Source organism: Macrotis lagotis, chromosome 4 (assembly GCF_037893015.1).
Source record: "Macrotis lagotis isolate mMagLag1 chromosome 4, bilby.v1.9.chrom.fasta, whole genome shotgun sequence".
In the NCBI taxonomy this organism is placed as follows: domain Eukaryota; kingdom Metazoa; phylum Chordata; class Mammalia; order Peramelemorphia; family Peramelidae; genus Macrotis; species Macrotis lagotis.
In genome coordinates, this window is record NC_133661.1 from 177,225,491 (window position 1) to 177,249,137 (window position 23,647).

Consider the following 23,647-nt stretch of genomic DNA (forward strand, 5'->3'; position numbering starts at 1 on the left):
AACATATTAAATCTATTTTGAATTCCAATTCAGTCATCTTAACTTGTTAGATATCCTCCCTCTTGCTTGCTTTTCATTCTCTGTAATCGTGATAAATAAACATACTTCTATGCCTTACTCTAGGCCATGGATAAGAATATTAAACAACTTAGAACCAAAGTTATATCTTTGGGGAACTCCACTTTCAGTGTCTAGGAATTCAAGTAGTTCTAAATCTACTTAGCTACTATGTGTATCAAAGGCATCCTTTGTGAATTTTCTTATCTCCTCACTTCAATATCTTTTACATCTTCACCAATGCTTTCCTCCTTTGTTTCAGTCTCAGAAGTTAAAATGTCTCTTCTGGACAAAGCTAATATGTTTCTTCTCTTTTCCAAGCTAATCCCCTATATTTGTCACTTTTTTTTACCATCCCCTCTGATTTCCTTTGGTAGTTTGCCTCATATAATTTTCAAGTTTTCTCTATTTGCTGATGAAACAAGGATAGTGCCAGTTGCAAATGCAATAAAGTAAATTATACTGTGATCTCTTCCATAGAATAAGTCATAGCATTAGAGCCATAGTTTAAATAATGACTTGAATAAAAGAAAGCACTAAAGCAAGAATTTATCAGTGTCTATTCAGCATTGATTCTTTACAATCAACATCAGGCCTTGTGAGAAATAACTTAGAATGGAGGTTTGTCACCAGGTTGGACAACTCTATAAAAATGTCCTTAAGGCCTAAAACTCACACACACACACACACACACACACACACACACACACACACACACACACACATATATTCTACATGGATTTATATGAGGAAGAAATATTTTATAAAGAAAATAATTTGCAATTCTATTGCTTGCAATAATCTTCTCCTATTAATTAAAAACAAATTGGCATCCTGGAATATCAGCCTCTTGCGATTTTTTTTTTAGTCATGTAAATCTGATTCTCATTTTCTGATCATTTCTGACTGAGCTGTAGGTCAAGTCTCAATCATTTGGTCAGTATGGTCTCAGTCATCTCAGTCATTTGGTTTCTTGTCAGTATGAGAAAGATTTGAGTGCTATCATCTTTAGATATTACATGTCTTTAATACCTTACATATTTGTATGGTAAAGGTTGCTAAAAGATTTTCACATAAAGTGCCCCAGAACAACCATACTGTAGATTTTTAATTGACTTAAAAATAATGAAAAAATCCTTATAGTGATTTTCAAATCATTCATCCATGACAAAAATATATGTATATTTCATTCATTCATTACATATACATATATGAACTACATTTATATGAATATAAATGAAACATTTTATATGAAATATCTTAAATGCATATAAATATGCATGAACTATTAATATACATATATAGTTCATATATGTATATATTTATATGTATATATATGTATATATTTAAAATTTACTTACCTCTTTTAAGTCTCCTTTAAAATTTCCAAGGGGTAACCCACTAATATGCAAGATATTGTACTTCCTAAGAAATTGGCATGGCAGATATGGTGATGCTCTGCCTTTCTGAATCACAAAATCTCAGAGTTGGAAAGGACCTTCTAGGCTGTCTAGTCCAAACTGTACTTGAACAAGAATTCCCTTAAACAGTACTTTCTCTGTGTCATATCAAAGCAGTCAATTTCACTAAAACTCATCAGAAGAGTGGTCAACAGGTGCTGCTATTTTGACCACAGCAAACTCATGGAGATTGTCTATAGGTTTGTGTATAGGATTGCTGGATCTGAATTTATGAAGAGATTACCTGTACAATGGGAAGCAATGGCCCTTGGAGCATTGGAAGATTCTAGAGAAATGCTCACACACACACACACACACACACACAAACATGCGGACACGCACAACACAACACAAACACATGCACACAATGTGCATTATACTCAATCATGGTCTTAGAACTGGCAGGGTCCTCAGAGGTCATAGGATCATAGGATCATAGATTTAGAGCTGGAAGAGAGCTTAGAGACCTTCTAATCTAACCAACCTTTTCAATGACAGACTAGGAGAATGAGGTCCATAGAGATAAAATGATTTTGTCCATGTTTTCACAAGAACTAAGTCTCAGAATCAGTATTTGAACTCAGGTCCTCTGACTTCCAAATCAGACTTTTCCATCTAGAACATAGGTCCACTAGCACAATCTGTATCTGAATAAGAACCACCTCCAGAACTCTGAACCCAAGTTTAAAGATTATCTTTTGCTTTGTTCAATAGCTGCTTCCTTACGACTGCAAGGAGAACAAAGACCTGTATTTTAGTCATCATTATGTCCTTCATGCCAGAACAACTACAAAAAAATGAATGAATGAGTGAACAATTATATAAAAAAATGAATGAAATTAAATAAAAATAAAAATGTACCTTCCTGCTTCCTGGAGACCATCTGAAGAAAGCACAGAAAGGATACATTCTTTACTCATCTTGTTTATCTACACAACTCTGATTCAAAATGATTTATTATTTAAACAGTACCTCATAAACTTGTTGGATGTAGAATAGAGTTAGAAGGGACCTAAAAGACTATTAAGTCCAACCCTTTTGTTTTGCAGATGAGGAAACAGCCCTGGAAAAGAGCTTAAATAATTTGCCAGATGTCAGATGAATAACTAATAGCCGAGCTGGGATTTAAATCCCCTGACTCCAAATCCAATGTTCTTTCCACTGTATCTTATATACTCTATGGCCCCTGACAAGATACTGATTTGTCAGCATTACTACTTAGTCACAACTAGGGCATGGTGGCTAAAATCACCTTCCCTTTTCCTGGAGTTGTGGTCATCACAGAATCCTCAGAGACTGTTGCAGTCTGTTCTTGGCCCTGGTACTCAGAATAATGTGGTGAACTACCAAAGCCCATACCACCACTTTGAGACATACAAATATTCCTGTTTATGGGATAGGATTGCAGGTGCTCTGTTCCCTCCTAAAGAGTCCCATTTCTAAAGGCAGTCTTTGACAAAGAAAAGAATTCTTAGGATAGAGTTATAAGACTTGGTTTCTCTAGCAGTTCTCTTGGACTCTCTGAACATGTTGACTGAACATATTCTGTCATGAGAGCAGGCAAAGAAGAGTCAAAGCAGATCCACCTCCACCTCTACCCCCCAGCTGTTAAGTCTGGATAAATAAGAAAATAACAGGAGGAACTGAGTCAGAATTGATATCCATCACATATCATAGATGAATTAAAACGTAGCTGCTAAAAATATATTTTTAAAAGTGTCATCATTGAAAAAGAAATGATGAGAGTAAAAGAATTTGGGGAAAATGGGTTGGGGATTTGGTGTTACTTTTCCTGAATTTTTATCCTCTAGACATATGTTTCCTCACAGATTTGCCTAAAAAGCTATATTCACAGTTACTTTTTCTGTGGTACAGAGGATCTCCCCATTCTACCATTCTGTTTCTACTCTTTTCTTCTCTTTAGTCAGTTTATTGCATTTTTAAAGCCTAGGTGTTACTGTTAGGTAAGGGAAACATTTTTATATGAGATGATTAAGGTTGCCTGAAGATCCCATATGGATACCCTTTGGATCAAATGGGTCTAATTGCATCAAAGTTCCTGATTGATAAAGGACCCCATAGAGGCCGGCCATCTAGTTCAGCCCATATCTGTACAGGAATCCCCTCTAGAGAATATAAAGCAAGGGGTCTTCCAGTTTTCTTGAAGTCTTCAGTCAATGGGGACCCATTATCTCTAGAGGAAGCACATTCTACTTTTGGACAACTCTAATTTTTAGGATTTTGTCCTTATATTGGGCTGAAATTTGACCCTCTGCAATTGCTACCCACTGTTCTTAGTTTTCCACTCTGAGGCTCACCCCTTGCTTGAACTTACAGGGCAGCCAGTCTTCTCCTTCATCCTGTACTTGTTCTGCCTCCTGTTTCATTCTCCTTCTTGGTCATCTCAGGCTGTGAGCATGAGAAGTTGAGTTTTCTGCCCTCCCCAGAGCCCTGGGAGTCAAAGTAGTGTTTTGGGAAGTACCCCTCCCCACCCCTGACCCTTACCAGCCTGGCAACCTCTGACAAGGAAAGGAAGTGTCCCTGGTCATGCCTGACTTCCATAGGAACTAACTAGATCTATTGTTTAAGTCTGTCATCTCCTGATTTCAAATGATTAGAATGACAAGATTTTGCAGCTCTGCTACCTATGAGATAATAGTTAATTTGGAGTTTTTTTTTTTAGCTTCGAGGAAACTAAGATTAAAATAAAAAGAAACCAAGGTCATATATTTACTTCGGACCTAGGCTTGTCTCCCTTCCCAAAAAAGGGAATACTCAGCTTCTCTATCCTGGCCACTGTATGGGCCTGGTTTCCTGGTGGTCCTACCTATTCTTCACTTCTTCCAGAGGAATGATGTTTCTCAGATTCCTGTGCTGCTGCTGCTGTTCCTACCCTTGGAAGCCCCCTAACTTTTTATTGCTGAGACAGGTGTTCTTGGGCTCCTTGGTGTCTCTTCAGTTTCAATGGGTGTTGAGGCATCTAGTAGGGCTGGCTGTTGGTGAGTAGAGGTGACAGAGGGTGAGTGTTCTCATGGAAGGGTACTATGTCCTCCATGTGACTCTCATAGCCTATACTTTGAACTGACAATAATGATTCTGAGCCTCCAATCAATAATGTCAAGGATGAGCTTGATAAATTGGATCCAACTTGATGATTCCAGATTCTGTCTTGAAACCAGAGCTGTGCCTTAAGGAACTTTACTTTGATCTTTCTTCCTGGCCTTCTTTGGCTCTTTGCATTATTTCACATGATTTCTGGCAGCCAAAATATGCTGCATCATCTCAAGTCTCCCAAGAGGAGGAATATGCAAAAGTCATTGACTGAGGTAACTGAGAAGATTTGACTTCTCTTCTTTCTCTTTCTGGGAAACCCAGATGTTTCATCCTTTTGAACTCCTCACAGGGTTTGTTCTTCATCTCCTTGGAGGAATGAATGGGTAACTTTTCTCATTGGATGACTCCCAAGGACCTGCTCTCCCTTTTGGAAGGGTCCAGATGGTTCATTTTTACATTGGGCTCCTCTTTCTTCATCAGAAGACTTGGTTTCAATGCTCTGGTACAACTAGACTTGAAAATGGTAGGGATGTAAGGCTAGTTTCCCTTGACAGCTCCATCTCATATAGCTATGACCTGTTTCCCTTGGCTCAGAACATACTTGCAGTCTGTCCCTTCACAACTATGCCATCACTGTCCTGACACAACAGTGTTAAGCATACCTTGTTCAAATGGTCTCTGTTAATCTGATCTTGGTGATAGACTTGTTTTTAAGGAATGGTAGCTCTATCACAGTTCTATCTCATACAGGATCAGGACAAGGGCAAGGCTGATACTGGGGTGTTTGATTATTTATGGTCCAGGCTATTCCTAAGGCCCCTGAGATATCAATTTTTTTTAATCAATTGGTTCCACCCCTTCTCCCTAGAAGTCTCCTTTAAGGACAAATAAGTCACAGCAGGGAAGTTAACAGAGTGACCCTTAAGGAACTTTAAAAGGGTAGGTAGTAGTAGTGGAATGAGTAATACAACTTCCAATTCTCAAGATCTAGAACTAAAGTACAACCCATGCATCTACAGTCTCTTACTACTAATTTAGTAAAGAATTTTCAAATTAAAAGAGAAAAGAAAGAAGGTATCAACCAGCTCTCACACTTTTCTCTCATGAATAACGATTCTTTTGTGTCAGAACTGGAATTGTGATGGTATTGACTAGGATATAGAATATAGGGAGGAGAACAAACAGATCCTACTTCCTAAGTCCTACTTCCTCTGTGATCAAAAGAGGAGAATGCTGTGAAACCAGATACTTTCATTCTGGGAAAAAGGCAGAGAAAGAGAAACCATTACTTATATATCACATCATTCTGACTTCTTTTTGGACTCAGACCCCATTGTGTTACACTGTACAACTGGATTAGAATTTTACTTGTTCCACTAAAAATAAGCTTTCTAAACAAGTCAATACTCCAAATTAAGAACTGTGCTATGAGTCTTTACACAATTCTTTTGGAGATATTACCCTGCTTCTTCCATGCTCAGTCACTTTCTCTGAGAATATTTGAAATTATTTTAGAAGCATTTCTGGAACTATTAATTTCTTACTAGGACTTTTTTCTTAATTCATACAGGTGATTGAATTACTAGCAGAAGTTTAGAAGGAAGAGGGAGCAGAAGAAAGATCTTAAACAGGAAAACAGAGTGAAAATTTGAGAGAATAGAGAAAGGAAAGCACCTTGATAAGAAGAGGAAAAATGATATCAGAGAGTAACAGAGACAAAGACAAAGGTAGAGACAGAGAAAATTGACTTAGAAATGCAGGAAGACAAACAAAAAGATAAAAGTGAAAGACTAAGATGGAGGAGGAAGAGTGGGAAGAGAAGCCTATCTTGAGCATGAATAGCAAAGGGTAAAGATCCTTAAAATGAGATGCCAAATATTTCCAATAAAGTGCTGAAGATTCCATGAAGAATTTTTGGATCTTCTGAGTTTTATTTACTTCTCCCCTTCCCATTTTCTTAAATTCCTCAATAACTTTCTAGTTTCAGACTAAGGCTTCCAGTTTCTCTATGAATGGCTACGAATTTCTTTGTTTTTTGCAAGCTTCTTTGTTCTTAGATAATTCTAAATATTGTTTCCACGTTCTCTCATCCTTCATCAACCTCACTCTATCACTCCTCAATCCTTTTTTTGTTTTATCCACACTTAATATGTATTCCAATAATGACAATCCAACAATGACAAAAATGTTGGTCAATTCCTTGTGGATGGTGGCTAACTCAGGATCCTAACTTTTTGAAAATAATACATTCTCTATTCAGATTTCTTTTCTGAATTTGATACAAGTATAAATTTAGAATTGTAAGAGGCATTTAAAAGATTATCTAGTTCAACTAGTCATTTTACATATGAGGAAAATGAGACACTGAGAAGTTAAGTCTCTTGTCCAAAGTCACGAAAGTGGTAAGTGATGGAAGAGTAAAATTAGGGTGCTCAAACTCTAGAACCAATTCTATTTCCATGTTGCCACCCTGCCTCTTATGTAAGTCAAGGGTCTAGTATGGTAACTGAAAATGTTAATGATCTTTAGCTGTATTAAGACTGATATGGCTTCAAGAAATTGGGAGGTGATAATCCTTCTGTATCTTGTCCTAAAACCAATTTTTTTCTTGTGCATTGTATTCAATTTTGGAGATTACATTTTAGGAAGGACATTGGTAAGCTGGAGAACATCCAGTAAAGGACAACTAGCATGGTGAAGGACTTTGAGTCCATGCCATATGAGGATGGACTGAAGAAACTGGGATTGTTTAACCTGACTGTGAGTAGGCTCAGAGATGTAATAGCTATCTTCAGGTACTTAAAAGACTGTTTTGTAGCTGAGGGATTAGACTTGTCTTACTTGTTCCACTGAGAAGTCAGAAATTGGAGCAATGAATGTAAATTGCAAAGAGGAAAATTGAGGTTTGATGTAAGGAAAAACTTCCTAACAATTCAAACTACTTCCAAGGTGAAACAAATTGCCTCTTCAGGTAGTTGGTTTTCCTTTATTGGTGGCTAGGAGAGATAATCAAGCAAAGGTTGGATAATATGGAGCAAGGGAGAGATTATTTTTGATGTTTGGATTGAACTGGATGACCCTGAGCTGCCTTTCAACTCTGAAATTCTGTGATTCTATGATTCCTAGTCCTTCTGAAGGTATAAAATAAGTCTTGGAATCATTTAGGTTTTAGATTCTGCTGATTAGACTATCCTCTTGATTGTATTCAATGCAGATCTGGGAACCAAACGCTGTTTCTATGGAGGTAGAGATAATGCAGTTTCCCTGGTAGCTCCCTCACTCTTTTTCATCATTCTCCAAACCATGACTCTCCTTCATCTCTGTCTTTCTTTTTTCCCTGCTCTTTCTCTTATTTTCTCAGTTTACCTCTGGTCTTGATTTTCTGCCTAATTCATCTTCTGTGCTGAAATAAATTGAATTGTCTTTTTCTTGCTACTTCCCATGTTCTTATTTCCTGTTACCCCTTCTTTCTTATACTCTCACTTATATGGAATAATACTAATCAGTAATAAAGTGATACCATGGAATTATGGTGCTAGAGAGTCATGTGAGCAAGTTCATCTAGTCCAAACAGCTCAATTTGAAGATGAGGAAACTGAAGCCAGGAGGAGTTGGTATACCCTAGATCATACAAAAGGCCAGTCAGAACCATTACTTTCACAAATGAGTATTTAATTTCTCAAATATAAAGCTAACATGAGTTAAAAAGAAACTAATATCACAATATAAATTAAAAAATTCATTGAACATCATGTACAGAGTTAATGATACAAGTTTGAAAACATGTGTTGACTATTCAGGCTTTACAAACCCCAACTTTATCCCCTCTACCACAACCCTCCCAACATAATTAATGAAATCTGAATCCATAACTAAATTTTGGGGTTTTGAAGTTAAACAAGAGTTTAAAGATTTTTTTTGGCCCAAATCAGTGCTTCTCTATCTCAAATGTATAGGTGGCAAAATTGAGACAAATGGGAATTGAGACTTATGGGAAGTAACTTGCCTCACCCCATACATACCACACAAATAATGACAGATTCAGAATTTGAATTTAGTTCCTCTTAACTCCAGAATAATTTCACTTCCCAATGCTTTTTTTCTTTTTTCATCACTTAGTCAAAGTGATCCAGACTACTTTTTCTGCTTCACTGTGATCCTTCAGGAATATCTTAAAAACACAACTTCTTTCTCCAAGATTGCTCTGTTTCTGGGATGATTGACCTCTCAGGTTTTGTGGAACCTAAGTGGACAAAATGTGTTTTTATATAGTAACAGTTTATTCTTATAAAGGATGAGAATTTTGGAAGATTCTACACTAAGAGGTCTCCAGTCACTGTCTGGGTATTATTTATGCCCCAATTTTTCATTAGTAAAATAATGTGTCTTTTCTTCCCATGTGTATCACATAAGAAATGAAATAAATGAGAAACCTTGAAATCCACAAGTCAGAAAAATTAAATCATCAAGTCCTCTCTATGGCCCGTGACAGGGTCATGGCACAAGTTCTGTGGTACCCAAGGTAAATGGAAACATGGCAATAGTGGAATCCCTCAACTCCCAGACTAGGGAGGAGTAGAGTTCCAACAGGAGAGGAATTGGAAGCACTTTGAAAACCTTTCCTCCTTTACCTCACCAATCAAAACAATGACCATTCCCCTTCATAGTTTTGCTAATGGAAAAAAAGGAATCATAGCTTCATAGTGTGTTGTAGATGGAATGGACCTTAGAGGCATCTGCAACAAACTCAGCCAGAAACTAATGCTCACAGTAGTTAAGGGACTCTCACAAGATCATGATTTTTGTCAAAGTCAGGACTCATATATGTTTAATAGTTCTGAATGCTGAGTCTATTGGAATTTTTCTATAAACAATGAAGTTTTGCCCAGCACCTAAGAAGTTCCATTGTTATTTTTTTTGATAAAGGTCCAAAGGCTTGACTTCAGTGGTCCTCAGAGAAAACTTTGATGTCTTTAAGAAAAGAAAATTGTTGAGCAATGTTTCTTGCATGACCATAAATCTTAACAAATATTTTCTTGCTTTTTTTTCTTTCTTTTTTTGGTTCAATTTACCAATAGAATTCTTGGAAATTCAGACAGAATCTGGCATTGAGGATCAATTGTCTCATAAAATTTAGCATATGCTATAGTCAGATTCAAATAATATATCTTTGCTGATAAGCAATGCAGTCTTGTCAGATGATAAGAATAAAAAGTCAAAGACAAAGGATGTCCCTAGAACAAACTACTATTTGGCTTTTGAATCCAAATGGATAGAGATGTATCCCTCCAGAATCACTAGTTTTCCAAGGATGGAAAAGATTATTGGCATGTGGCTCTGGATTTTTGTTTTATTCAAAAGGAAGAAAATAGATAAATGATATAGATAAGCAACATTTTATATACTAAGATATCCTCATGTGAGGAAATTCAGGAACATGAAAGAAGAAACATAGCAAAAAGATTTGGGGTGAAGCTCCATGGAAAGAGAGACAAAATGTAAATGTGATGGTTGTATCCTGCATACAACCTGTATGAAAAAATATATATCTATATATGGGGAGTTCAGGAAACATAGTCATGCCAAAGAGGCTATTACAGTGCTCTTTGCTAAATAGAGGGCTATTGACAGTCTTTTAAATACAAATTTTATTTTCATTTTGAATAAAATTTCAATTTGAAATGGAATTCAATTGAATAATTTCATTTTGATTAAATCAAGGTATTTGAATATATAAAAACCACTAAGTATTCAAGATAGTACCAAAAAACTATTTAAAATTATTTTATGCATCTCAGTTTTAGAATTTGAAAGGACAAGAAAGATCCAGAAAGGCTAGGTTCAATGTCCTTATTTTAAGATGAAGAAACTGAAGTACAATGAAGTATGAGTCACAATGTCAGGTCTTCCTGAATTCACAGCCATTACCCTATTCATATATTGCCTAACCACCTAAAGAATGCTTTGTTTTTTAAGCAAGATGACTGAGGGAAGGGGATATGAATAAACTCAACTCCCATTCATCACCCTAAACAATGAGACTTTTGTTGATAAGGCAAAAGGAAAAAATACCGCGAAAGGAATGGGGGATGATGCTGGTGAAATCCTTACAAATTCACCTCAAGAAAAAAATGAAAAAGTTAAAAGTGTGAAAGATGCATTTCTAATACTATAGATAAATATTGTGAAACAAAAACAGTCTTGGGGAGGTAGCACAGAGTCTCAAAAGCAAATCTAGGTCTGTAAAAAATTTTCAAAGTATTTAAGTCAATGAAAGGAATGAATATAGACCTGGTAAACATAAAAATGAAAATAAAATAAATGACAGATTGGAAAAAAACTAATGAAAATCCTTATTGAAGGATGCAATTACCTTATTATCATAAGGCAAAAATGCATAAGTGGCAAGTTAAAGAAAATTTTAAAACTTAAATGGATGAAGATTTGTAAAAGGAAAGTGCACAAGAGGATGGAACCTGATGGGACAATACACAAATCATATAGAAAAATTTCTCAAAAGAATTGACAGCACAGTATAAGACTGATAGCATCCATAGGCTAATGTCAGGAAGCAACCACAAATTAAATTAATCCAGAAATGTAGTAGTCAGCTCCAGAGTTTTGGTGCCAAAAAGAAAGCTAATCAAAGACAAAATATGATCAAATTGTATCATTCAACAATATTCAAAAAGAAAAAGAAATTAAAAGACTTTGGAATATGATATGCTGAAGGCAAGGAAAATCAGCCTTCAACCTCCTTCACCATATTTATTGTTGGTTCATCATGCTGGCACAGGACTGCCTAGGGTGGTAGACCCACATCAAAGAAGGAGGTATACCCTTATGAGCAAAGCAGAACTGTAGTAGCTCAAAAGAAATGTGAAAAACACAAAATTAGGGATATCACAACTTCAAATGTTCATGAAGACTATTTGTGCACGACCTGTGGTAGAGCTTTCTAAGCTCATTTATATTGATCTACTCGGCTTCATTTGGACACACACTGTACCTTGACCCCAACTGCAAGATGTTATTTTGGTCCTCTTCAAAAATGAAGGACAGAAATCTACCAAGTCAGCACAACTGCATATATTCTATTGTAAGAAGAAAAATGATTCTTCATACAAAGACTTCTACTGCTTTCTGCAAACATAAAACTAGCTTGGAAAGGCTTTTTGGTATTCAAGTCCACCACAAAGCAGAAGTCCAACAAGGTAAAGAAACAAACTAAAAACAACTCTACACTAAGGGATGAGCAATAGAGTATTATATGTTATAAGACAAAAGAGGGTTTTTTGACTCTGATATCCTGGTTTGTAACTAAGGACACTAGGAAATATTGGCTAGGACTTGAGAAATTAAAAAAAAGATAAAAGGAAGCAGTCAATATTGAGAAAAAAGGGAAAATATTGGGGAAAACTTAATATACCTTAAATTAGAGTACAATGAGAAAAAATAAGCTATAGTTGAATGAAAGTATAGCCATGGAGACATTTATAATACATTGTTATTTCTGTGCTGAAGGGAGGAAATATGGTAGAGAGGAGAGATTTATGAACCTGTTCACCTTGGTAAAGCTGACAAAGTTGACTTCTTTCAAAAGTGCAATAGTCTCTAGCTATAGTCACAGCATCTGTTTAGAGGAAATTCATTTTAAATCTAGGAATAGTTAGATTTGAGTAAAGGGCAGAAATAAAATTTATTCTTTGATTTTTTTAAAGAAAGAAACACTTATTAAGTAGAAAGTCAAATTAGATAGCATTATAAAAAGACAAGAAAATTACATTATTGATAAAGCTACTAGAAAAAATGAAGTTGTTAACTTTAAATTTATACTCAAAACATGACATAATAACCTTAAGTATTCAAAGTAAAGGCTAACAAAAACAGAAAAAGCTATAGAGAGGTAATAGACATTCTTTTTTTTTTCCCGACATCGAAAGCAATTTAAGCAAACTAAAAATTTGGACAGATGGTTGGAAACATTGGATATCAATGAAGACTAAGGCAAATAGGGACATCAGAGGTTATAAGTGACACTGTGGTTTTAAGCAGAACTTTTTATTGATTGAAAACAGAGGTGACTTTTAGATGAGTAATGACTTTGAAAGTGAACCCAACTTGGATTAGTTATAGTGGATGTAGAGTTGAAGCAAATGATAGCTAGTCATTGGAAATGGATGTCTGCAATTGGCAGTTCCAAAGATGGATCTTTACTAAATAATCAAGGAGACCAGAACTTGTTCCAGGAGTGGGAACTAGGAAGAAATCAAAATGGTCTCAGAAAGTGGTCCCTCTCTAATCAAGGGTTTTGCTCATTTTATCCCAATAATGTAGATTCTTTGGTAGAATTTATCAGCTTGTAATGATCCAATCAATAACAGCACCTCCTCCAGCAGTCATTGTCCCAGTGACAGCAATAACATAAGTATGCTTGTTGATTAGGGTGTCAATCAACAAGTACAGCTTTGGAGGAACTCAACATATAAAGTTGAGTTACTGGTACTGGTGGAAGAGTTAAGGATAGAGGTATTATGAGGTTCCTGCCAACTAGGAGAGGAATCCTTTTCCAAATTGCAAGAGTATCTGAAAGTCTGAGGAAAAGGAAAGCAGAAAACCTAACAGACCTCTGAAGGTTGGGGGACTCTTTTTTTTAATATCCCCTTCAGTGCATGGCATGTGGTAAATATTGATTGATTGCTTGACAATGGAAAGTTTTAGAAGACTTCCTTGCTCAGATATTCCTTGAAAATACATTGCCTTGAACCTCATGACATTTCACTATTTACAGATGCTGGGTAAGCCCATTTGGTGGTGCTTTTCTGTAAAAGGGGGAGTATTGTAGTTGAAGTTTTGTATATCTTCCAAGAGGAGGAAGAAAAGTCTTTGGTTTTATTGTGCTTAGAAACAGTACATTTATCCCTTCTTCATTCAGGAGTTAGGAGTATAATACCCCTGTGATTTGAAAATCTGTATAAAATTTTTGGCCCTCCCTTCATACCAAAGAAGTCTGAATTATTATGGCATATAAAGATAAAATATGTTGATATTATACAATACTATACATATATTTTATTCATTTCTAAATTTCTAAATGTTTTCTGTGTCATCTGTTTGTGGCTTCTAAAACACTGCAAAAGATTCTTATTTAATTTCTTATGCTGACCCATGATATATTGAAACCATCTGCAACTGTCACAGTATAGAAGGAATCACTGCAACAGATTAAATGAAATTCCATGTCCAGCAAGATGAAGGAATAGTTGTTTGCTATAGAGAAATTATAGTTGAATCCACAGAACATCTTATACAATTTTTTTTAAAAAATATCATTTGACCTAAAAGAAAGGAAATTGTATGTAAACAAAGTCAATTTTACTCATATTAACCCTTAGAAATTAATTGGTGTAAATTTCCAAGACTAGCTTTTTCCTATATTATCCAAAAGATGGAGGCTAACACCTTATGGAAGCCTAATCTCAAAGGTCTGTGAAGCAGGAGTGAGAAGGAGTGAAAAATGACTAATAATCTGAAGATAAGAGAAAAATAAAGACCAATAATTAGAAATTTAAAATAACTAAAATTTATCTAGAACTTAGTATACTAAGTGCTTTAAAATTATTGTTCATGAACCTCCCTAGGTGGGAGATAACTATGCCCATTTTACAGATGAGGAGCCTGGGACAAAGAAAAGTTAAGTGATTTGCTTAGGGTTACACAGTTAGGAAATGTCTGGAGCCAGATTTTTGTAAAAATTTATTTGGTTTTTGTAAGGAAATGGGGTTAAGTGACTTGCCCAAGGAAATATTAAATGCCTGTGGCCAGATTTGTACTTGGGTCCTTGTGTCTTCAGGGCTAGTGCACTATCCATTAAGCCACTTAACTGTTCCCAAATTTATGTAATTAAAGGGCAGTTACAGTGAGGATGACTTTGGTGTTTTTTTGAAGGAAGAGTTTCCTAATAATTAACCTTACCTAGAAAAGTGGTATGAGTGCTTGAGGAAGTAATGATTTCCTCTTATTTGAGTTCCTCTTATTTGAGAAAGTTTATGGATGCCCAGTTGTTTGGAATCTTATAGGCAGGATTCCAGATAGGCCGTAATGATATTAATTTCTGGTATTATTGCCCCCAAAGAAAGATTAAACATGCCTAAAAAAGATTATAAAGAAATATGCATGTAGATATAGTATAGAGTGCATATGTATTGTAGGATGAAGAAAGCAAAAACAAAATAATGTTATACATGGTGATTCCCGGGTAGTAAGCAAAAAATTATAGTAAAAGAACAAAAAAAAAAATTTTCAGGAAAAAATACAAGAAACCATTGGACCTAGAAAGTAGATGGGGGACTCCTTGATCAATATTTTGAAAAAATTAATTAACATCATTTTAACAATCCATGAAAAGGTTTAGTTCATTCAACTTTTAATTCTCACTTGTATATTTGAATATATATATACATATATATTTGATAGTAGTTACTAATTTTATAATGATTATATTTTTATTTTCCCAATTTTATTTATTTATTTTTAATTAAAGATTTTATTTATTTTGACTTTTACCATTTTCCCCAATCTTACTTCCCTCCCCCCACCTTCCCACAGAAAGCAATTTGTCAGTCTTTACATTGTTTCCATGTTGTACATTGATCCAAATTGAGTGTGATGAGAGAGAAATCATATCCTTAAGGAAGAAACATGAAGTATAAGAGATAACAAGATCAGACAATAAGATATCAGATGTTTTTTTCTAAATTAAAGGGAATAGTCCTTGACTTTGTTCAAACTCCACGGTTCTTTATCTGGATATAGATGGTAATATAATGAATTATTCTAAACAATTAGAACCTAGGAAGTATACTTGTAGCTAAGAGTATTTATGAGGTTAGTGCTAGAAACAGCACCAGAATCCAGGAACAAAAGCAGAATAGTGGGAGGAGGAAATTAGGGTTCTAAAGAAGCAATGTATGAACCTTAGATTGCTTAGGAAGCCTGGTGCGTTTGGTTGGGAATTCAAACCAATTTAAAAAACAAATACAAGCACTGTGCACATAAAGAAGTACAATAGCGACAAGTTGAAGTTCTAAGGTTGAAGTCTTGGTTCCATGGATCTCTTTGGACTGGTCCTAAGAAGAAGAGCAGGTATTTTGTAGAAATAACTCTATTGTAGTGAAATTCAATCTGAAGCCAAAAGGGAGGCATTCTTCTTACTTGGTCAAATGATTTTTAAGCTGTCATTGAATTAAGACATTAAATGAAGCTTTAAAAATCCCAATATTTGAAAGGTCTCAAATGTTTACCTATTCTAAAAATTCTTCTTGACTCCCACCTGTACGAATAATCTTTCTCAGACCTTAAATGGAACGCTTATGTTTGTCTGGTATTGTCAAAATTTTTTTTCTGAGATGGAGCTTAATTAGCTGATAATTAGAATGCACAGAGGTTTTGTATATTTTTGTGTATGTCCATTCCCCACCTCCAAGTGGTCAGTGATTGTTGAATGAATTAATGAATGAGCTCTAGGTAAAATGTACTCTAGCATATTAGAATTATAGTTAAGGAAATTCATTATGAAACTGACTAACTAAAAGGAGTATTATGGCACCTCAATTTAATTCACTCTTTTCTCTTCCAATTAGGAATCAGACCAGTTCCTGCTCAGCTATGACACATGGGAAGAATTCTCCCTCCACCCTTTCCCCCACCAGTCTCTCACCAGAAGACATTGGGCAGGGTGGTTTGCGGTTCCTCATCTTGTGGTTACCTTGGTCCCTCGTAGAGACTCTCCATTCTTCTGATCTGAAGGTGAAATTGGGTGAAAGAATGCCAAATGGACCCTCATGCTTCCTCCATTGATGATCATTATTTCAATCTCTGAATCAGTGAGATGAGGTTAGTTTCTTGCTGGCTCTGCCAGGAATCTCCAGATCAGGGAGATCTCAAACAAATTAGCAGATGAGGGACACTTGCAAACACAGTGGCCAGAGGCAGCAGGAAGGGTTCAGGGGTTTGAGGATCTTCCACAAAAACATTTCTGAGTCTTAGAGAAAATATATATAAAGGCTAAAGGGGTCCCTGGAAAGAATTCTTGCCTAGAACCAAGAAGAAGGCTTAATATGCCCTAGGCAAGATTTAAAAATTATGACCTTATGTGTCCCCTAGAGACACTGAAGTGTCAGGGTAGCAGGCATCAGAAAAGAAATACCTATAGGTCTTTGGGAATAGAATCTTTTTACTTTGAAATTGTTTCATTTATGAGAGTTAATGCTAAATTGCATACCCTGGTACCCACTATATGTACATTGTATCATAGGTAACTGCCTCTATTGCTTCCCCTTGTCCTTGTCCTTTTCCCATTCAGTCTCTCAGAAACAAATGGAGATTCTTGGAAGTCTCCAAAATCTTTGGCCTCTGAATTTCTACTCACTTAAATTTCCACTCATCTTTTAACTTAATGTGCCCCGCTCCCATCTTGACCATCCTTAGCAGTCTTGTGCACATATGCTCATAATATGCTCAATCAGCTGCAGAAGCAGATTCCTTATGTCTTGGGATGACTGAAAGAAATGAAAAATAAACTTGGAGGCAGAAGATATGGGTTGTGAGGTCTGGCTCTGCCAATTTTTATCTGTGGCACTTGAGCAAGCCATTCCAAACTCTGGCCTCATAGTCCTGATCTAGAAAAAATAGATAATGGTACCTGAACTATCTATACTACTGAGTTGTTGTGAGACTCTGATGAGAAAATGGATGCCCATAAAATTATTTACTCACACATGCCCATAATTCCTCTCTGCAACATCCTTGGAATTTATCGCCTACTTGCACTGTCCCCTACTCCTGTAGGAAATTTCTTCTAGGGTCTAGCTAATTGTTAAGGATGTCTTTCCTTTCATTGAGCCCAAATCTGCCTCAGTTCTGATTGCATCCTATGGTCCTACGTTTGCTCTCTGGAGTCAAATAGAACAAAGACAAAAACCCTATTTAAATGATGGACTATCAGATGCTTAAAGACAGCTATCATATTCCCCACAACTCTTCTCTAGGCTGACCATTCCTGTTCCATTAACTAAACTTCTTATGGTATGGTCTTGAGACCCTTCACTATCCTGGGTATGTTAGGACATTGTATAGGAATCACACAATTCCTGATATTGCTGTCTACACAAAGCTGCTGGATCCTAGGTACTTTCAATTTAAACTTCATTCTGACTTTGATAAGGAAAGCAAGAGTTTGGGGAGAAAGGAGGGCATGAGATGGGGGTGGGGTGGGGTGGTCAAAGGAGAGCATCTCCTGAAATGCTTGGGAACATAACCCTTATCCTGCATTGATATATTTTAGTAATATCCAGAGGTCAGAAAAATCTATTCTAATGGCAAACCAAGGAACATCAGGATTTTTTACAAGGCCATTTTATCCTTCCAACAGCAGTTGTTTTGCTTGAATCATGTCTCCTGTCACCTTTATTCTGTTGAATGACTGTACCAGCCAGAAATGAAGTCCCAGGATTTACTCGAGTACAAATTTGTAGGGGTGGAAGGGGCCTTGGGAGATCAGCAAATTTATCACCCCTCTACCAAAGCAAAGGGACTTGTTCTAGGTCACACAGCTAGTAAGTAGTAGAGCTGGAACTCCAAAGCTTGACAAAATAATGTATTAATGAGCTCACAAATTACTAGACCCAGTATTTTTTCTGAATGCAAGATCCCTATCCTACTCTTTTATAACCTCTTCCTCTCCAGAACTGTAACAAGGAATTCTGGTATCTAGGGCAAATTTAGCTATGAGGCAAGGGATGAGGTAGATTTGGGAGTCATAGTCTGGGGAAGACCCACTGCTTATTTCAGAACAGCCCTGTAGCTTGGCTACTTCTCATCCCATACTGAACATGCTATAGCGAAGCATATCCTGTGCTATGGAATAACTGAAGCCCCACACTTAGAAGGTCAAGGACCCTGACTTTCACTCTTTGCTCTAGGCTCTGGGCAGAGGTTGGACCAGGGTCCCACATCCCATCCCTGGGCTGCTTTGGAATTTTACTTCCCTCCTCCCCAGGCAGAAAGAGGTCCAAAAAAATTAATCCCTCTGTCAAACCATTCAAAGAAATGAAGTGCCTAAAGGGTCTCATTTCCCTAGGTGGAAATTTATTCAGGGGATTACATCTAATTGGGAATTGTACCCCTTCTTTCTGTCCAAGGTTATACTTGATCTGAGAAAAAAATTCTTGCTCTTCCTTGAGCCCCAATCTACTAGGCACTTGGAACTTTCCTTTCTAATGCTCCCCTCCTCAGAGTGAAGGACTACTGTGGTGAGGAAATACATTTGATATAATCTAGGACAATACTCTTAAATGGTTCCATACCAGTAGCTCCATCCTAAGTGACCCCATCTTAGTTTTGTGTCCATTCCTCTTCTTGGCGTAGAGGACCATGGAGCACAAAGCAAAACTTTGTTTTTTTTTGATATCCATATAAGCACACCATCTTGCTCTCACCATTACCAAATTGTTTTCTCTGGTAGCTCTCAGCAAATAGTGTGGTTGGCACTCCCATGGAAATCAGGACTGCTTTCTTTGAGAGGCCACTTCCAACTTCTATTCCTCAGCTCTCAAATTCTTACATTTTCTTCTGGTTTCTCTAAAATGAGACTCTACTTAAGAGGTATTTGTAGCCCAAATGTGGTCTGGGAAGATGAGATCACTGAAAAAAAAAACGGGTAGAGTTCATTTGTTACCCATTTTATCACACAGTCTCCTATCTCATTAGGATGGGACCTTTTCAGTGGGCTCATGCTACCAAGATCTGAGACAGAACTGGGCCCCCCTTTAAGGGATGTTGGAAGGAAATGTGAGAAACCCATAGCAAGCTGGACATCATAGTGTTGCAGGATCTTAGGGTCAGAAGTAAACCCAGCGATCATCTAATCCAATCTATACCTGATCCAGAATCCCACACAAAAGTAACCAGTGATTAGGTAGCCTTCTTCACTTGTAATTAAGGGAACAGGGATTGGTCACCACTGGTCACTGAATTTATCAAAAGCAGATCATGCAAGACCAGTCTCTGCATGAGAAGCATCCTTTAGGGATTGCTTCTCTACTACTCTATGGTTTTAATCTTCCTCTTCCATAACTTAGTCCACTATAAATCCTATGCCACTCTCAAAATCTGGGAGAGTTTAGGTGGAAATTTATATAAGTGTCCTTTCTCAGAAACTGAGATCATACTATTAAAAGGGTTAATCCCTATAACTCACCAATCTTCCTTTGGAAGCTAATCTCTTTGGAGTGACTTCTTGTTTTTTTTTTAATAGTCATGCTTACAGTATTCATTCACATTGATGGTCTCTGGATAAAAGCATAAGAAACTCTCTGATCTCAGGATTCCAAGAGAACAGCAGTATTTGGAGGCAGTATTGCTGCTGCATCATAAGGAAAAGGATGAGGGAAAAATGTCCTGGTCTACCTGGCTTTCTTCCTCTCAATTGAGTTTACAGGGAATCTATTTAATGGCTATCACTTGACCTTGAATCATAAATGTTTTATACTGGAAAAGAACTTAGGCACCATCTCTTCTAAATGCATGTATGATTAAATTGAAACTCTTAGATGTTAAGTGACTTGCCCAAAGTCATTCGGGTAGTTGGTTGCACAGAACCACCAACTACTTTTTTCTAGTTACAATTTGAATGTGGTGTTGCTTGTGGCTCTCCTCCTAGGCTGATAATTTTTTTCAGAATCTTTACTCACTCTCCCACCTCTTCTCTGGAAGACTGGAGGCTATGCATCAGAAAACTATGTTGCAAACTTATTGGAGAATGGCTTTCTTGATTCCCTTCTTCCTTTGTTCCTCCCACCCTCAACCTTTATGAAGTCATTTACTTCTCTCTAGGTTCCCACACTAGCACTTTTTTAGCAAGCTAGCTCTTAAAGTCCTGACTTTTGGTGATGAAATGTTCCTCATCATAGATCCAATGGCATTTTTGTCATAGTGCTGTCTAATAGATCCAAGCTTTCTTCCAAATTGGCTGAAATCAAACTTCAGTCTCTGGCTTCATAGCCACACCTCTCAAGGGTCTAACAAGGATAATATGAACACCTGATCCATTTGGCCTCTGTGGAGTTGACTTTGGATCTGAAGGAGACATAAGGGCTTCTTGTACACAAAATGGGAGATTTGGGGTATGATTTTATTTCTTCCTAGCTAGATCTCATCGGGCAAGAGTAGGGCTGAGCCCAGATTGAGTGTTCTGTTCAGTGGAGTGTTCTGTTCTGGAAGCCTCTGAAAAAAATAAAAGATATATATTATGACCTTCTCAGGATCCTATTTTGAATTGCTAATAGGAAGGTAAGGCAAAGCAAGTGGCATCACTGTTTTGGCTGATAATTGTGCAGAAAGCAAACATTCTATTTTCAGTCTTGAAAGGACCAAGAAATGAACCAGATTTCTTCAACTGCCCCCTTAATCAGCAACGAATTAGAAGACTTTGAACCCAGGAGAAGAGAGGCAATGGAAAAAGCTAAAATATTCCTGTGACTCACATAACTCCTGATTGTAGTCTCATGTTTAAAGTTGGAAGATTAATTCAAAATGAAGTAAAGGTAGACACTTGCCTGAGCTCTCTGAAATTCCCCTCAAAACAATGAATATAGAAACAGCAGAACCAATGAAGGGTGGAGATGAAACAAGTTTCTACCCCAAGACAACTTAGGTCAACAAGAAAGATCTTTTTCCCTAGGGTATGAATAGAGCACAGTCCAGTACAGGTCACAGTAGCACAGACTTTGCCCCAGAAAACTAGCAGCAAGTCTAATTGGTCTGGGGGAAGTGATTGAATTAATGGTGGCAATAGCTTCTGAAGCTCTCAGCCCACAGAAAATGAGGAGAGGAGCAACTTGTAAGTTTAGAAGGGACCCTTTATGGTCACTGGGAGCAGGATTCTGTTATATAGCCCACATATGGTTTCAGGTCAGATTCCCAAAGTAAGGAAGAGCACTAGTAGGGACTCTAATCATAGTTCTATGGTAGAAAAGAGTATTTTGATTGCCCAGAGAACACAACATAAACCAGGAGGGCAGTATTCAAACTTCTTCCAAGATACCACTATGGAACTGAAACCTCAGAAGACTTTCAGGATTAATTCTTAATAGCAACAAGAAAAGTTTGAAGCTTGAAGTTTGAGGCAGTGCTCCCTACACCACAGCAGCAGAATCTCACTTTAGCAAAGTTTAAAAAAATGCAAAATGAGAAAATAAAAAAAAATGATCATAGAAAGTTACTGTAAAGAAGATCAAAATACAAACTTGGAAGAAAATTGTGTCAAAACAGCTAATTGAAATAAAAATCAAAAATGTGAATAGATCTCAGGACCAAAATCTCAAAAATAATTTTACAAACCAAAAAAAAAATCTTGAGGGAAAAATAAATTCTAATGCAAGAAAATAATGAAAAAGTGACCAATTTGCCAAAAACAAATTACCAAAAACATGTTAGCAGAAGAGGCTCAAAAAAAACTGAAGAGAACTCCATTAAAAGCAGAATTAATAATATGGAAAAAGATACAAATATTCACTAGAAAAAAAATTTTTAAAAAGCAGAATTGGACAAATCCTTAAATATTAGAATTGGGCTAAAAACTACAGAAGACATCAAATAATCTAAAGAAAAAGAAATGGGGAAATACCTAATTAGAAAAATTGGCCTGAAGATCAAGGAGCGATAATTCAAGAATTATTAAATGACCTAAAAGCCATGAACAAAAGAAGAGCCTAGACATCAGTTTTTAAAACTTATTTTCCCCAATTAAAAATGAAAATCATTAACATTTTTCTAAGTTTTGAATTTCAAATTCTCTTCCCTTCTTCTCCATGCAGTTCCTGAAATGGTAAGCAATCTGATATAGATAATGTGTAATCATCTATATTAGTCATTTTGGGGAAGAAAATTCAAAGAGGAAAATGAAGGAAAAATAGGAAAGGAAGGGAAAAGAAAAGTGAAAATGATATATTTTGATTTGTATTCAGATACTATTTTGCTGTAGACATAGCCTTTTTATCATGAGATCTTGTTATTTTGAATTGTATCACTGAGAATAGCTAACATCATTCATAGATGTTCATCTTACAACATTGCTCTTACCATGTACAATTTTTGAAGGGGTTCTCAAATCACTTCCCAGGTTTTTCTAAAATTATAGTCATCATTTTTTTTAAGTTTTTGCAAAGCAATGGGGTCACATAGCTGGGTAATTAAGTGTCTGAGGCTGGATTTGAACTCAGGTCCTCCTGACTCCAGGGATAGTGCTCTATCCACTGCCCCATGACTACACAGGTAACATCTTGGTCAACAATCAGGAATAAGACCCCAGGCCCAGCATAAGATCTTGGATCTATACTCCCTGTAACCCAGAATAAGAGTTCAGACATTTCAAGATGAGCAAAGAAGCTAAAAAAGTATCTGCTATAGAAACTACTTTCTAGATAAGAATAATGCCATGTTGGAGAAAGAAATCAATGAAAAATTACTCAAAAGGAAGTCTCAAAAGAGTCTATGAACTGAACTCAAATGCAAAAGCTCAGAGAAGAGCTTAAAAAAGAATTTAAAAACCAAAGAAGAAAAGTGTAAAAAAGAAATGAATCAGGCAGTAAAATTAAGAAAAATTGACCAAAGAAATCAAGTCCTTTAAAAAAATAACCAATTTTATTTGTTTTACAATTATATACCATAGAAGTTTCTACTTATCATTTTATGTAAGGTTTTGAGTTTTACAATTCTGCTCCCCCCCAATACACACACAGAATCTTTACATTGCTTCCATGCTATACATTGATTGAAATTGAACGTGTTGAGAGAGAAATTATATCCCTGAGAAGAAAATAAAAGAGCATAATTATGTAGTACATAAGACACTTTTTAAAAAAATGATGGTAATAACACTTTGGTGTTTTTTTTAAACTCCACAGTTTTTTTTTTCTGGATACAGTTGGTATTCTCTGTGGCAGGTAATTTAAAATTATCCCTGATTATTACATTGATGGAACCTTAATGGAATTGCTCATTCCATCAATGAATAT

At 36.3% G+C, this 23,647-nt stretch overlaps 1 long non-coding RNA gene across 1 annotated transcript; it reads right to left on the bottom strand.

The window, feature by feature from the left end:
- Window positions 1–8,444: 8,444 nt before the first annotated feature.
- On the bottom strand, window positions 8,445–20,802 carry LOC141520093 (uncharacterized). Its single transcript, XR_012477542.1, has 4 exons — window positions 20,673–20,802; window positions 19,070–19,274; window positions 16,291–16,373; window positions 8,445–8,814 (listed from the first exon to the last, which is right to left on the bottom strand). It is a non-coding gene; the product is annotated as an uncharacterized LOC141520093 (long non-coding RNA).
- Between the last annotated feature and the right edge of the window lie 2,845 nt (window positions 20,803–23,647).